Source organism: Chironomus tepperi, unplaced genomic scaffold (genome assembly GCF_022539635.2).
Source record: "Chironomus tepperi strain 1889 unplaced genomic scaffold, CSIRO-AGI_Ctep_v1 contig_177, whole genome shotgun sequence".
NCBI classification, from domain to species: Eukaryota; Metazoa; Arthropoda; class Insecta; order Diptera; family Chironomidae; genus Chironomus; species Chironomus tepperi.
The window spans coordinates 1,839,762-1,853,387 of record NW_027226299.1 but is presented as its reverse complement, the minus strand read 5'-3'; the positions used below and the strand labels follow the sequence as shown (position 1 = coordinate 1,853,387).

At 31.2% G+C, this 13,626-nt stretch overlaps 1 protein-coding gene across 2 annotated transcripts in view; it reads left to right on the top strand.

Moving 5' to 3' along the window:
* The window catches only part of LOC139089283 (protein phosphatase 1 regulatory subunit 14B), a 62,720-nt gene that overhangs the window by 9,307 nt on the left and 39,787 nt on the right, over positions 1 to 13,626 (top strand). For both annotated transcript variants that reach the window (XM_070638763.1, XM_070638762.1), the window contains exon 2: positions 4,682 to 4,817. The gene's annotated coding sequence lies outside the window, so the exon portion shown is untranslated. The remainder of the gene's footprint in view (positions 1 to 4,681; positions 4,818 to 13,626) is intronic.

The window sequence follows — 13,626 nt, the reverse complement described above, 5'->3', positions numbered from 1 at the left end:
AATCAAATGCAATGAACCACATCTGATGTCCGGTTTAGATCATGACTGACCACCAAGGTGTGCTGTGGCACAAAAATGTTTGGACAGCATTTCAATAAAGGGTCAATCTCAGTTTGAGCGACAGTTCAAGCTTGTCTTTAACCCATAGCTGTGGGATCATGAACTGCTAAAGTCTCAAAATTGCATCCTCGATCTGGCAATCAGGCACAAAATCATCACTTTAAAAATATTCTTAAACATAAACAATTTTCCTTTCAATTCAGCTATAAAAATTGAACATAAAAAGCTATTGAACTTCCCTAAAAAATATTTATCTCACGTGCTATTAATTTTTTAAGATGAAGGCAGCACGTGATCGACAAGTCGGAGCTATTCTGAATTTGAAGAACAAATAATTTTTCCTTTTATTTTTCTTTAAAAATTGTTAGGAAGGTTCATGCTTTTGCAAATAACTTGAAGCTGTTTCTGCATGGAAAATATTTAATGTTTTTTGGGGTTTTTCATGAAAATTTGAAAATTGTTAAGAAAGTTTTTCTTGTGCTTATTATGTAATTTTGAAAATTTTATGCAACAACTGTTCTTTTCATGTGTCTTGATTTCCGAGCGGCACCGTCCTAACAGTGCCGTTAGAGCAACATCGAGTCGAATCGTTAATGTGCCGATATTCCGGTGTCTTACCGAAGACGTTGTGCTGTTCGGGATTGTTCAGTATTGCTCATTTTGTTCCAAAAGTTTTCTTAACTATTGACCGGGGATATCCAACAAATTAATAGTAGTTTTCCACTCAGGATCTTCCTCCCACTACAAATTTATCTCATAAAATTCATATAAGTTGTTAAGGTAGCATGAAGCTTACTCACCTCCTGACTATAATATAAGGTTGAAAAGACTCAAATTTAATGCATCCTTAAAAAACAATTCCTTAAGGGTTTCGGAATGTTTAAAAAAAGTTTTAAGTGAAAAGTTTTTCGATTTTTCTTTTAAGGAACTGAACTGAGTTTATTGATCTGTTTTCGTCAATTTTTCTACTTTTATTGTGTTATAAATTTTTATAAGAATCATGGATGTAGCCAGGGTGTGGCGGATTGTATGGATCCCCCTCCTTCCTCTGAGTACATCCTTAATAAGAGCATGTGATGAAATATTGGCATTAAGTCCATAAATTGTTGATATGGAGCATAAGTAATTTCACATTATTTTGAGTGATTCCTACTTTAGTGACCAATTTAGTTCTCAGAACAGCTAAAAGCCATTTTTGAACAAACAATCATATCCAATTCTTGAACCTTTTTTTTTATCAAATTTCAAACCACAACAGCAACAAGAAATAAATGTCAAAATTCTGTTCCTTGCCTTTTCGCATTTAATTAATTTTTCATCCTCCCAACATTCTTTTGGTGTGTTCTGGCGGGCATAAAACTTCATGTCGGAGCAATAAGTCACATTTAATTTCTTTTTTCGCACGAGTTTTAATTCTCCTAGCGGATATACAATTCACAATTATGGTGGATTTTTTAAGACTTTAATGAGGGAATTTAATTTGCAAAATTTAAATTTAATCTCAAACAATAAGATGAGATTGTTCCCATTGAAAGAGGATATCCAAGACATTCTCTTTGTTTCAAGTCATAAAATTTAATTCTGTATGGCATAATAGCTCATTTTGTGACTCATTCAACGACACTAGGTCATTTCAAGTGCGGAATTTTATATTCTTTGTGCTTTTGGGTGTTATGTCAATGCTTAAGTGCTTAGTCAAGTGGTGGACGTCAGTCGCAAGCCTCGACAATGGACTTGGAGCCTATTGCATACTCCATGTTCGTGGCTGGTATAACTGGCACATTTGTTGTTCTGGGATCCATGCGTCACACAGGTTGTCCACCACTGGCTTAGTCAAATGGAAAAAAGGAGGTCCCAAGCTTCCATCACTGCTTTTGGGATCTTTAAAATTATTATTGTAGCATAAAACCTATCAATTTTGTTAATATTTTCTTTTGGACATCTTCAAAAAGACTGAAACTTTTTCCAATTCATCCTTAGAACTTTCTGTTATATTGCAAAAAATAAAATGAAGACATAACTTTTTTCATAACAAGTTGATTGGAAAATATTTCCAATTACTGCTGCTGTCGATCAAAAAAACATAACTTTAGATGATGTAAGGATTGAAACTTTATTTTTGTTAAGAATTTATTTTAATTGATTTATGAGAAAAATTTCCTTTACAAAATGGTCCACAAAAAGGTCTCGAAGGAAATGGTCATTTTGTATCAAAATGATGAAATGCTTTTGAATGTTTGGAAGGGTAATTATGTTGATAATGATGATGATGGGTATTTACGCCTACTTGAAAATGTTTTGGGGATTGTGACGTAAAAGTTTGATTGAAATGTATGGCTTCTGAAGGCTTATTAGTTGCTCATATGACGTCTGTCTATGAAACTTTGCTATTTTGCAATGCTCATTTGGGATTAATACCTTTTAAGTTGGTTATTTACATGATAAACAATTCTTAGAAATATCAAGCATTGCATGCAGTTAATTGAATGATGGAAGTTTGGTTTATCAAAGAGTCTAGCTGTTTTAGACTGAAACAGCAAAGGTATCATATGACTCGGAAAGCTAAAATTGATCAAAAATCCGGTTCCAGGCCGGCGTAACTCTGACTTGGAGGCAGATCAGTTTGAAGTTGACATCATGCTATATTCATGCCATATTGATGCTCGATCGATATACTGACTTGTGATATTTGGACTTGTGAGAGTTTGGGGATGGGGTCAAAGGGGGAAACCTCCACTTTCTGGAAAATTCATGCAAGATTCTTAGTTCCTGTCCATACTTCAGTCATTCAATGTATATAATCATAGAAATTTCAAGCATGAACATCAACAATTTCTGTTATTCATCCTTTGACATGTCATTGATTCCAATTATCAATGGAAAATATTTTCCTTCCTTTAAATTCCTATTGAATTCAACAAATCTATTATGTCCATTTGACCAACTCCGATCAGATAACTCGACAAATTGAGAAGAAAGGAACCCAAAAGTAAATTGACATCGGACATTCCAGTTCCAAACCACAAGCTTGTTAAAACTCATTAAATTTCCACTCAAGTCAGTTAAATTCATAAAATTGGCAATTCTAGTAAATTTTATTAGATGTCCATACGGAATTAAAATCTCATTAGCTATTTATTGATTTTATATGCTTAATAAAATTGTGGAACTTGATGAAATTTCCTCATCAGTGGAAATAAATCAGATAAAATATTGAATTAATTTTTTGTTTTACATAAATTTTACATTCATGACCGACCAGACGTGCGACACAAAAGGAACATTTTTTGTCATTTTACATCCATAAAGCACCCACATGCGTAGTTGTTGTTGGTTTTACGATGAAAAATTTTTGTATTTAAATTTATGGATTTTGGTGGAAATTCTGCATTTAATGTGGATTTTTCCATTTCTATTCAGCTTTTTTGTTCATATTTCATCGAATCGACATTAATGGCTTTATTGCACATTTACAATGAATTTTATGACATGTGTAGGTTCTGGTTTGGAGGATTCTAATATTTTAAAGCTTTAATGAGGCTCTAGTGGCTGTAAAAATTTCGCATTAAAGTTTTAATATTTTTAGCCTCAATAATTCCTCGGTTCTCAAGTACATCGAACGTCGAATGTCTTCAATATATCAATTCTTGTCGATAAGATAGCATTATTTGGGTATTTATGGGGCTTTTTCTGCCTTAATCTTCTGTCAATCACACGACCAACTTCCCTTTTACATTCGATAACTTTATCTAAATCCCATAAATATGAACTTCCAATTTCACCATTATCCAATCAAATTAAATAATTTAGGACACGTCAGGAAATCTTTATTTATATCCGACAATTTACGTATTATAAAAAAGCAGAACATTTGTGCATTGGCAAAAAAAGTCTCAATTTGTATGAAATCTTACCTTTGAGTTTATAAATTTATTTATATCTACTTACCAGCCTACTATCTTTTTCCATTAGCCATACGACCACAATATGATGTTATGGTAGACAATGCGGGGCGAAAGAAAGCAATCGACACAAAAAAAGAATCTCATTTTGCGGAAGAAGTTGGCAAAATTTTGAGTACGGTTTGTTTTGGGTCGGATAGACTTTTTGAAGGGATTATGGATTAATGGGGTCGAAAGTTTGAGTTGATTGTTGATTTTTTGGTTCTTTTTTGAGGATTATTGATGGATTTTGCTCCATCCAATAGTGTTGGCTAAGATTGAAAACAAAACGAAGTGTGCCATGATTTTTCATTTGAAATTCTGATAAAATCACAATAGCTTTGCATTTTTAAACATAATTTGTTATTTACAAGATATTTCGGAATCAACGCACTGGAAGTGTAAGCCAATTCATCCATAAAGTAACAAATTCTAATCCACGAATCAAATTCAATCTTCTTCTTGATTGAAAATCTTATTTAAGTTCGTTGTTGTTTAAGGAAATCCATTTATTCACTCACAAAAAGGCTTGACATTCACCACAGTAACCAATTCATCTCAGCCTATCTTACTCGTTTTTCATTTCCTTAATCCTAAAACACACCTACTCAATTTGAAGAAGTAAACTTTTATTTCATTGCTAAACTTCCTTTCTTTTCTTCTTTTCATTTTCTTTCTAGATTATACTTTATAGAGCCTAATTCCAAAATAACAAGAAAAAGCAAATTTTCTATCGAAATTCAAGCGATAGAAAGGAAAAAGATAGAAAAAAATTTTAAATTGTTCACCACACAAGTTAAATCGATTGGAAAATTGGTGAGTATCTCGATCAATTTAATGTCACTTTTTTATTCTCATTCTCATCACATTTGAAACGATTGCTTACATTCAAAACATGCTTGTATATCATCATAGAGACAGGCATTATGTAAGCAAGACAAATTTTTATTGAGTCGTGTCGTTTGCTGTCAAATAAAAATCCAGTTTATTGCCGACATGTAATTATTATTGATCCTCATTAAATGATTCCTTCATTTCCATGTTAAGACGATGAATATACTATAAAAATGGATATAATTGTTGTGACCTCGAGTTGCCCCATCCATGTCCTACATTTTTTTAAAGCTTTCCTTCTACATACACAGAAAAAATAATGAATAATCGATGAGCCGATTGCGTTAATACAAATTTCATTTCGAGGCTTATTTCTTTAACTTGATGGATTTTTTCCTCCTCACGAAATAGAAAACTATTTAATTAATTTGCGAGATCAATTATTTGAGAATCATCAATCATTGTTACATAAACAAATTAGTGCTTATGATCCGTAAATTTTGTTAAATTAACTTTTTATTGTTCATGGAAAATTAGTTTTGAAATTCGTGACGATTTAACGGTTAATTTAGTTTTGAATTTTTGTCTGGAATAGTTTAGTGCCCTTCGTAAATTGATTGAATTCATTTGTTTTGTTTTTAAGAGTTTAATTGCAATTAATTACTTTAATTTAATTATTAGACATATTGTAAAGGTTTGTAGCAGTTTGTAGCTTCATAAGACTCAAAAGAACATGTTATAAGTGCTTTTATCGTTAGAATTGCAAGCAAATGGCTCATTTCTGACCAATATTCTCTCTAAAAACATTCAGAGTATCTAAATACTTTAAATTAAAATTCTAAAAAGACGTTAATAAATTATTAAAAATTCAACGAAGCACAAATTCACTCTCAAAGGACGTTCTCACAATTACCAATTAAAAAAGTCTATTGCTACCCAAAAATTACACCAATTAACGACTGTAACACAGTTATTCAGTTACCAAAACATGACAAGCTTTCAATGATACAATTTAAATAACATGCTTATAATTTATTCAATCAGAATTTTCCTTCACGAAAAAACTTTTTCGTTTGACAATTGTTCAAGCTAGCGAGAATCTCCGAGAACAGATTTTTCCAGCAAATTGATTCAAAAACAAACTCAAACAATTAGAAAATAAAATGAGTTCTACTTAGATGTCTCATGTCTCGTTTTATTCATCATCTATTTTTGTCTCATTGAAATGCATGTTTTCTTTTTCTCAGCATGTTTGCTTTTACATTTTTCGGCACAGATGGAATGAACGAAGTGTGTGCTCATGAAAATGTTAAATATTTAAAAAGAATAAATGCTTGAAGGTTGCAAATTTGTGGAATTTTTTTGCGTTTCATGAGATGAGGAAAAGTTGTGAAATTTTTCTGTTGATTTTTTATAATGCTTGGATGTGTTGGAATTAGAGAATTTGAAGGTTAAATTCTTCAGTTTGGAGAATTTGTGCAATTTGTGTCCTTAAAGCAGTGGTGGACAAACTTAATTTTTTTGGCACGTTTTGGTGGTTTGGCTCGACAGAAACCAAACACGCCATGTGGCAACACACCAGTATGCCGTAGCACGCAGGTTGTCTATTACTGCTTTATAGATTCTAACTTGATTTCTAAGTCTTTAAATACCTAATATCATTAGCATTCATAAATCAGTCCCAAAATCATCAAACTCAACAGTCTTCAAAGAATATCCAGCTCTGCTTACACTTCATTCATCCATCCACGAACATTCTCGACTTCTACCACAAAATTTGTCCCATGTGACCCAAAAAAATTACTCAAAATAAGCATCCATCCCCTCAAAAATTATTGTTTTCGCTCTCGTAACCGCCAAAAATTGTTTTATTTTTCGCCACAAGCATGTACGACCTTAAACTGCTCATTCTTCTTTGTTTATCTTTTTTTGACGCTTCAAAGTCACTTCTTCTATTTACGATTATTATTCAATTCTATTATTCCTTTGGTATACCTATAAAAAACTTTCACATTTTTTGACAGCATTATAATGGAAACAAAGCGAAGTGAAAGAAGAGAGCACTAAAGCTTTGATAGCTATGGGCATTCATATACAATCGCTAGTTACCCGGATGTTCCTCTCCATATAGCACATAGGTAGTTGCGGTTCATGTGATTCACATGTCATAATCTATGCTGCAAAATCTTAATGAATCATCATCTAAAATGAACTTTTATCACTTTTTATAATGTGGAGACATATGTCTGAATTGAGAGCAATTTAAAACTTGAGGATGAATCTTGATATCATTAATCATTTCATTTAATCATTTTCTAATGATATAATGCATAGGATTATGATGAAAAGTTCACATTATGCTGGAAAAATTTATCATAAGGTACAGACAGTTTGGAAGATTAATTGGAGAATTACAAGGGGATGGTGTGGGATTGTAGTCAAAGTTCCAATTGTCTACTAGATTTTCACCAAAATTACTATCGATTCTCATAGTAACAATCATTCAATTTCTCACATTAATCCGTGACTATCTTGCTTTTCCCAGTAAGTGACCAAATGACCGACTAAGTGGTCGATTATTATCCGTAAAAACACAAAATTTAATGAAGCATTTACTTTCACATTAGACTATATGATGTGTTATGATCACATGCTATCCGATAAATTTCATTTCAACCTCATGGGTAGTTCCAACAATTTTTTTACTCGGACTTGAGATCTGAAAACGACTGAAAGGAAATCATCACGCGATTAATGCTCATTGAGCTCATTTTGACTCTTTTATAAATTATAAATGCTAAGTTACTTAAATTATTATTATTATTTGTAATAATCCTGCATTTTATTGGAATATTCGAGTAGAATTGGGAATTATTTACAGATGAAACGATATTGGATGTAATATCATCATGTATTTACTATTTAAACTATAAACAGAAGACGTTTGTAGCGATATTTATCTTGAATTTAGTACACATGTTACTTCTATTAATGTAAACAAGAAAATGTAATTTTCTATAGTTTTCATAAGCAACATTGTAAGTTGAATATTGTTACTAGCTCAAATAGTATTGATTATTTAATTATTATTGGAAAATTTAGGGCATATTTACTTTTTAAAGTGAAGCAATTATCAATGACACATATAGTTCTTAAAAATTTCGAAATTCAATAGTAACATTTGAAATTTCGAAATTCAAATTTTCGAATTTCAAAATTAAATTTTCGAATTTCGAACTTCGAAAGTTCAATCTTTGAGTTTTGAACTTCGAAAATTCAATTTTCGAATTTCGAAAGTCAAATTTTTAAATTTCAAAAGTCAAATTTTCAACTATTGAAATTAAAATTCAGAATGCCAATCGCAGTATTGCAATATTGACTTTACTTGAAGGTATTATATGTTAATCATTTAGCTTGGCATTTAAATATCAAATTAAGAATAATCTTCTAAGAAAATGGGTTTGAAATTTTCACTGTGATTTTTCCTCCATTTCAAACCCTTAAAAAAGCGACACAAGCAATCTCATTTACTCAAATTGTTTGAATAACTTCCCACAATCAAATTCTGATCCAATCTGTGCTCTAGTAAAGTCAACGTAAAAGTGATTCACACTCAATTAAATTCCTGTTCTACATTTAAATGCACACAATCTTCGGAAATTATTTCTATTTACATTTGTTCCGCACAAAAAAAGACTGTTCAATCTAATTAATGTCATAAGAAAATGGGAATGTTTACATAAACAAATGGAATGTAATTAGATTCAGTTTAAATATCTTAGTATTATAATAGAATAATCAAAAAGTTAAGTATAACATTAGAAATCATATTGTCAAGATGTTATTTGTCGATTTTGAGGCACAAAACAAATCCATTTGTCATTTGAAATCATGTCAAAGTGTTTTTCCTACGAGGAAATCGGAGCGAATAAGAAGAAAAATAACAAAATTAAACATCACAATTGAAAGCACGCCAAAAAATATATTTCAATGCAGAGTCTTTTTCTCATCTTCTCCGTTTCCGATCCAATTCCAATTCGCTTTGCGAAATAAGAATTTTATTAACACCCACACAAGACAAACACGCAAATATGAGCAGCTGCAGCGGTGTTTATATAGGGAAATGCGGATTGTTTGGATTGTGGCTGGAATTCCTGTATCTTAGCATCTTTTGACTTCAAAAATGATTTAAAATTCATGGAAAAATTCCAAAAAATGCGCCTCAATCCAAACTCATCCGACAGCGCATCACTGCCTTTTATCTTTAATTTATTTTCGTTACGGCTGTCGCTCAAAATGTGTAACAATATGAAAAAATCCACAAAATAAAAGCTCAAACGCTATGACACTTTAATGCAAAAAAACATTCGTGTGTGATCACACAAAAATAGATGGAAATAAGTGGAACAACGGTAAAAAGACATTCAAGTGTTGAACGCATGGGACCGTAGCTAAATCGATTTGGAAACACTATCAAAATCAGCTTAAAAACTGAAAGTTTTTTAATTAACATAAATAATTAATTCTATATTTTTCATCTCACTCGCTCATACGTAACTTAATTTTTATTATGGTTTTTAAATCCCCTATGTGTGTGATTCAACATTTAAGCTGCTGATGACTAAAGATTGCGATGATGTCTGGTGATGAAAAACTTTCCTGTGGGGTATAAATTTAATTAAGTTGTTATTGGAAAATTATCAAGTGATGCAAAAGGTTTCAATAGTGATTCAAAAGACACAAAAGTGATGCGAAAAGACACGAAAATGATGCGACAGGCACGACAATGATGCAAACTATGACAAAAGTTTCAAGAATGATGCAGATTATTTCAAATAACGCAAAACGACGCAAAGTGTTCACAAATGATGCAAAAGTCTTTAAATTGACGAAAAAGATGCAAAAAATTCCCCAAATAATAACATTGACAATGATAACAACAAACAGGTTGCTCGTGCGCTCTGCCCATATCAATAAACTCGCATTCAACGAGCCAACAGAAAATTATAATAAACAGAAAGAGAAATGAAGAGGATTAGTGACGACTGCAACGTGATTTACACATTCTTCCGATTCATTTTTGATTTCATTTGGCATCAATTTTCATTTTCAAAACCACACACATGGTGTGGGATGTGTGGATAGTCGTTAAAAAATTTATTGAAATAATCATTTTTATAGTTTTTCGTGTCGTTATCATGAAGATGTTTACTAGGTGAAGTGTGTTGCATATGATATTCAAATTTGATAAGCATAGATAATGAAACCTAATTCGAAGCAATTTACGACGACAAAAGAAACTGCAGCTACTATCCAAATATCCCAAAAATTAACTCAATAACATCCATGAATGCCTTAACGATGATGAGTAATATCTCAATTATGGTCAAACCTTTGTACCGTTACCGAAAAAAATGCGTATATTGAAAAGATCTTTTTTCTGTGATTCTGAATAGGCGGCAAGAAAAGATGAGATAAAAATCATACTTCACGGCGCAATAACGTAAAGTATAGAAGAAGAAAAAAAGGTAAAGTGAAGATAAAAATGTGATTTGAAGCGAGAAAACAACACAAAAGAGAGCTTTATTTAGATTTTACAGATGCAAAAGTATACCCTAGCTAGAACTTGATACAGATTCTATGTAATTAGATTTGAAATTAAATTTTATTTAATATAGCAAAACTCTGTAGGTATGGAACGTATTAAAAGTTTCTAAGCGAATTTTAATGGATTTGTGGGAAAATCTGGGAAAAATTACATTTTTTCCGAAAGCTAAATTTTGGAATTTCGAAATTTAAAATTTCGAATTTCGAAAATAGAATTTTCGAATTTCGAAATTCGAAACTTAAAATTGAAATTCTCTGAAGGGTTCACTCCAATAAAAACCTTTTCATAGACATTAAAGCAAAGTAAGATACAAGCTAATGATGAGCTACTCATTCATTGTAATGAACGCCAAATCATGATATTTTGAGGCTAATTTCTTGACCAGCATCAAAAACACATTTTCTTCTTCCATCAATCACATCTCGCACCATGAATGGATGAATGAAATCATTTGAAGACGAGCGATGTTTTTTCTAGCAATTCAGATCACATTTTAGCAACAATGGACACAAGACTTACTGGAATAAAATGTAATCGATCAATTTCTTCTCTGTGTAGAAAAAAGAGGCTTCAATGCCTTGATATATAGGCAGAATGATGGAAATATTATGGGTCAATTATTCTCTCTCGAGATTCTTTTTCTTTTCACATTTTTTATTGCCTTCTCCATGTCGAATTTCTCAAACATTCAGCTGTCATCTATTCAGATATGCATGGGTTGAGAGGAAATTTATAATATTAATAATTTTTATTGCTATGGATAAGGAGGGTTTGAGTATAAAAACTTGACCTTCATTGAATTTGCAAGACATTTTTTTGCTCAATATTTTGAGGCTATAAAGTTGACAAATTTCCCTTAGCTACAGCCCAAAATCATCAAATCAACTCCAAAAACAGTAAAAGACATTTTGCATATCTACTTCTTAATCCAGTGGTGGACAACCTTTTTTTGCGACAAAACAGACTTTGGGGGTAAACTTCGATCCGAAAGCGCACATGACATACGGTTCATAGCACATTTGTGTGTCGCGACACACAGTATTGACAACGCTAGCTTAATCTATAAAACCACTAGCTATAATATCTTCTAAATATAGAATCAAAGCAATCGCTTCTTATAACGTATTTAACAGTTAAAATTGCCTCAAATTTGAGATTTTTATATTGAAACATGTCGAATTACGTTTCAGTATTGAAGGTTGTTCATGAAGAGAAAATTATTTACCATAGATAAAATTTTAATTGCCAGTCTTGTATTCACTTGGGTGTGAGAAAATCAAAAGAAGAAGTTTGAGGAAGAAGATGTGAAGAATTTTTTGCGAAAATTTTTGTTTGGTTTCTTATTTGCTGGAAAGAAGGTTCTTATTGAGCTTTAAAGATTGAATATTAAAGAATTTCTTAATAAGATTTTCGAAAGACAAATTTTTGAATTTCGAATTTCGAAAAACAAATATTCGAATTTCGAAAGACAAAAATTTGAACTTCAAACTTCGAAAATCATCAATTCAAGTTTCTAATAATGAAATTAAAACTTCGAATGTTCAAAATTCGAATATCGAAAGTTGAAAATTCGATATTCGAAATTCGAAGTTCAAAAATTGAAAATCTCAAAACTCTTGCGAAAAAATCTACAACTTTATCGTCTCACCTAGATCTAAAATACTTGTATCTTTCACACCAATCTTGATGTATATCAAAAATGCTTACAACTCATTTAATTACGAAAAAAAAACTCCAAGATTTACACAATCTTTATCTCACGATGTATTTAAAACTGTTTCTTTTTTCCTTCATTTTAAGTCGTAAAATTACGTCAATGCATAAAATGTCAAAGGTATCAACTTTTGCAAATCTAAAAGACAGACCACAATTAATTCTCTAATTTTCTTTCACTACTTTGCATGCACATTGTTCGCATAGTAAAATGAGGACGTCTAGGGCTCCTCCAATTTATATGCCACAGTAATTTAAAATAGACACAAAATGTTTGCTGAAAATTACACAACAAATCTGGTTTTCAATTCAAGTTAATGCTCAGCTGTAAAATGCAAAAAAAGTTCAAAGCATGTTTGTGCGATTTGCGAATTTCATAGCGTGAACATGAAACATTTATTTCATCCTCCTCGAAATGCGAAATGAAATCGTGTGTACAGAATTTTCTATGGGAAATATTTCACCTCAGCTTCAGAAGTTTAGTGAGTAGGTGTTCATGCTTCTCAATCTAATATAAATTGTAATGCCGCAGTGCATTGTGAGATACAGCAATAAATTATTGAGCATAAAGGAATAAAAATAAAAAAATTACGGAAACCATAAAACTCAATTGTTTTTATTTTACATCAAGATCAATTGGAAAAGTTTGTACGTTGTTGAGTCGATTAAGGTCCGGTCATGATTTCCACTGTGGAAAAATTAAATAAAAATACAGCATAAATAAATGCTCAGTAGTTTCAAGGTCTCGTAGGATCGATTTATTTCATATAGTAGCCATTGTTTTCCATTTTTGAAGAGCATTATCGCACCTACATTAATTAACTTTTCTTTATTCATGTTTTGTTGTACAAAATTGTCAATGTCAATGGTGCAGTTAAATCTGTTTTGTGAGTAATGCGCATTTGGCTCAGTAAATCATTCAAGCTTGATCTTTTTTCGAAGTTCAAAATTTGAACAAATTTGAAATTCAACGAATTTTGAAGTTCAAAATTGGAACTTTTTTTGAAATTTAACGGATTTTGAGGGTCAAGTTTTGAACTAATTTGAAATTTGATTGATTTCAAAGTTCAAATTTTGAACTTTTATCAATTTTAACGTATTTTGTAGTTCAATGTTTGAAAAAATTTGAAATTTAACTGATTTTTATGTTCAAAATTTAAATTTGAAGCCAGATCCAATAAACCCAAACTGTAGACTATATCCCATCGTAAACTTGCTAAACTAAACTAAAAATAAATAATATAAGCAACATTGAATTTTATACACAAAAAATTATATGATTTAAATGGAATCTATGGACAATAAATAACAATTAAGTAGCAAAAACTACAAACATGACAAAGAAAATTTAATTAAACGCTCTTTGAATAATTCTCATTCAAAAAAATAGTTGACAATGAAAAGTGACATCTTTATTTAGAGCCCGAAAAAGGTGTTGCGTGATAATTGTTGTAGCTAATTATTTATGCA